Source organism: Trichechus manatus, unplaced genomic scaffold (genome assembly GCF_000243295.1).
Source record: "Trichechus manatus latirostris isolate Lorelei unplaced genomic scaffold, TriManLat1.0 scaffold00071, whole genome shotgun sequence".
In the NCBI taxonomy this organism is placed as follows: Eukaryota; Metazoa; Chordata; class Mammalia; order Sirenia; family Trichechidae; genus Trichechus; species Trichechus manatus.
Genome location: NW_004444007.1, coordinates 2,133,598 through 2,137,275, shown reverse-complemented (window position 1 = coordinate 2,137,275; position 3,678 = coordinate 2,133,598). Strand labels below are relative to the sequence as shown.

General features: G+C 35.4%; 1 protein-coding gene and 1 long non-coding RNA gene across 4 annotated transcripts in view; one reads left to right on the top strand and one right to left on the bottom strand.

Annotated features, from left to right (window-relative positions):
- Nucleotides 1-3,678, top strand: part of PPP3CA (protein phosphatase 3 catalytic subunit alpha) — a 363,115-nt gene that overhangs the window by 190,664 nt on the left and 168,773 nt on the right. The gene's annotated exons all lie outside the window — the stretch shown is intronic.
- LOC111821220 (uncharacterized) overlaps nt 108-3,678 on the bottom strand; it is a 5,788-nt gene continuing 2,217 nt past the window's right edge. The window contains exon 3 of the long non-coding RNA XR_002824669.1: nt 108-365. This is a non-coding gene — a long non-coding RNA (uncharacterized LOC111821220). The remainder of the gene's footprint in view (nt 366-3,678) is intronic.

Genomic DNA, 3,678 nt, shown 5'->3' with positions numbered 1-3,678 from the left:
TTTTTTTTTTTTTTTTTTTTTGACTGTAAATTGACCTCTGAGCACTGCTTTTGCTGTGTCCCAATTGTTTTGGTATGTTGTGTTGTCATTTTCATTTGATTTTAGGAATGTTTTTATTTCATCTTTTTTTTTTTTTCTATTAAGTGGTTTTTAAGCAAGGCATTATTCAGTGTCCATGTGTTTGTGTTTTTGCTTGCTCTTGCTGTGGACATTAGGGCTTTTGAACTTAAAATTAACAAGAGCTAAATATTTAGTTGAAATGAAACCTGACCTTTTTTTTTCTTTCTGTAAGCATTTGTTTATGTTTTTTCTTAATGCTCACTGCTTCTGAGTTGTCTTTCTTCTTGTTTACAATAAACAAAGTTCTGTGAAAGAATAAAATGATTATTAGCAGGAGGGAAACTTGTGTGTAAAAATGAGGGGAACATAGTATTAACCAAGCTTTCTTTTTCTCTTTTTGCCCCATTTGTAATGTGTTATTACTCTTTATAAAAATTTATATCAAGATCACCAAATTTATTTATACTGCTTTTCTTTTCAAATTCATATATTTTGGTTATATTCAAGATAGCATCATTGTTAAGTTGCTTTGGATTTTATGATTAGTGTCAGACATTTTAATATTAAAAAAATCTATATGGAATTCATAAACTTGATTCCATTTCAGAAATGCAGTTATTAACTCTTTTGGGATCTCTGAATGTGTTATACGATTTAAGATACCATCTGGTGGTATGCGTTTGATACTAGTTGTGTTTTTAACTGCTATCAATCATATATATTTTTTTTTATTGCTTATGAAGGAGAATACGTTTTGAAATGACATGCAAAGACATTTGTTACCATTCCTAATAAAGGATCCTTTATACCTTCCTTTGTGTTTCTTAAAGTAATATGTGTCTTTGCTTTGTTCTTTATTAATATAAGCTGATTCTTTCATAAAAACACAGTGACTTTAAAATTGGTTTCTTCAATTTTAAGAACTCACTTTAGTTCTCAGGAATTTTTAGATATTCAACATACCCTTAAGATCCTAATTACATAAATTTTTCATTTAGTTTTTAAAAGGTAACATTTCATTGTCTGTTTGGAGATCATGCAATTAATAGGAGATTATAAAAAATCATAAACATGAAACAAAAATTATTCATTTGAAATTCTCTTCCTCATGTTTTAAACATTAAAGGCCAGCTCCTTCAAAGGTAGAACTTAGCTTTCTCTTAACTACTGCTTTCTTTTTCTTCTTCAAGAGATAAGCTGTAATATTTATTAAATATATATCAAAGCTAGGGGAAAGAAAATAAAATGTCTGTATTATTGATATGAAATATTCACTCCATTTGAGAGTCTGAATTTATGAAGTACTGAAAACACGTGAGATTTCTTTAGCCTCTTACACAGTCATCTGTGTCTGGTAAGCTTAGTATATTAAGGGCATTAATAGCAGTGAGCCAAGTTATAGGTTCTTTTCCCACTGTGATCTGCTTAGCATCCTCAGATACCCACACTTCTGCTCCAGACAGTTTATCTGAGAGTGGGGGGTAGAGGAAAAAATATATATATGTGTGTGTATGTATACAAGGAGCCCTGGTGGTGCAGTGGTTAAGTGCTCAGCTGCTAACAGAAAGGTCAGCAGTTAGAGCCCACGAGCCACTCAGTGGGAAAAAGATGCGGCAGTGAGCTTCCATAAAGATTTGCAGCCTTGGAAACCCTATGGGGCAGTTCTGCTGTGTTCTATAGGGTCACTATGAGTCAGAATTCCACTTGATCACAGTGGGTTTGGTTAGGGCAGTTCTTCTCTGTCCTATAGGGGCCCTATGAGTCTTAATCAACTCAACGGCAATAGGTTTGGTTTTGCTTTTAAACCAAACCCATTGCCGTCAAGTGGAATTTCAACTCATAGCGTCCCTGTAGGACAGAGTAAAACTGCCCCATAGGGTTTCCAAGTCCATAAATCTTTACGAAAGCAGGTTGCCACATCTTTCTCCCCCAGAGTGGCTGGTAGGTTCGAATTGCTGATCTTTTGGTTAGCAGTCTAGCGCTTTAACCACTGCACCACCAGGGTTCCTATATGTGTATACGTGTGTTTGTATATATATACATGTATGTGTATACACATATACACACATGTATATAATGTATGACTGTATAATGTGTATATATATATACATATATAAAATGTAAGACTGAGGTGAAAAAGGGAAGTGTGATTTAATCCCTACCACTCAGGTCATCTGCTAACCTGAAGATCGGCGGTTCGAATCCACTGGCTGCTCCTTGGAAACCCTATGGGGCAGTTCTGCTATGAGTTGAAATCGACTTGACGGCAAGGGTTTTTTTTTTTTTTTTTTTAACTCTGGTCATCTAAGGTACGTGGCCTAATGACAGTGTGACACTCACTTTATTTTCACCCTGTGTGGACTAGGGAGCTTCGGTGGCCCAGTGATTAAGAGGTCAGGCTGCTAACCAAAAGGTCGGTAGTTCAAATCCACCAGCCTATGGAAACCCTGTGGGGCAGTTCTGCCCTGTCCTATAGGGTCACTGTGAGTTGGAATTGACTTGATGGCAATGAGTTTTGTGTTTGGTTTGCAGACTAGTGTAAGGGTTAATATCTTGGCTCTCTGGATTAGCATTCTGGACTTGCCATTTCCTTGTTATATGCCACTGGGTAAGTTATTTCGCCTCTAAACCTAAGCTTCCTCATCTCTTCAGTGGTGTTAGTCTAGTACCTGCCTCTCAGGAATGGAGTGAAATGCTGTAACCGGAGCACTCAGCCAGATTATGAATAGTAGCCGTTTTATTATCGTTGTAATCATTTCTGTCATGCCTGTTTTATTGTGGTTATGTAACTAATGTATCAACTATTGATTCTATTATGCTGTTTGTTAATTGGAAGCATATATACCCTCTTCTGTTCAGAAAGATGCTGATACATTGTCCTGTTAATGAACCTTGCTTATTTTTGTTGGGATACATCAGAAAAATTTCATCTGCCTGCCTGCAGTATGCCTTCTTCTTCTTCGACACTGATGTGGATTTTATACATTTCTCAAGAGCAGGCTCAAGCCTGTGCCCTCAGGGAAGATTTCCTTGACCCCTCAGAGAACAAATTCTTTTTCTTCCTCTAGTTTCCAGTAGCATTTTATTATTTATGCCCTTTATTTAATGTTTATCATGTAATAACTTGTCTCTCTCAGCTAGATTGCAAGTTCCTTGAGGGAAATCATTGTTTCTTACATTGCTTGAAAAGAGCCTTACTATGTGTCCCAGTGCCTGCCTGTAATACACACTTAATGGTTAGTTAATTTATTTGATTTTATTTTTATCAATATCAATAAAATATTAATGAAACCTTTATGTTACTATGGAAAGTTTGAAAGTCTTAGAAATACTTTTAAAAAATTATTTTTGTGTAAGGAAAGATTAAGGCTGCATTCCTTCTTTTTTCTAATTTCTCTGTCCTAGAAATAAATACAGAAAAACACAGTGTAGCCCAGTGTTATAACTTAAGAATAAATATCACATGTGACATTGTTCAAGCTAAATCCCACGTTTTTTCACATGAGCCACTTACAGTCAAACTACTGCCAGCTATTAGTGTATTTTTCTTTCGATTGGCTTCTTGATGAAGGTTGTAATTTATAGTATCCCTTATTGTGCTGTTTAACCTGTTTTACC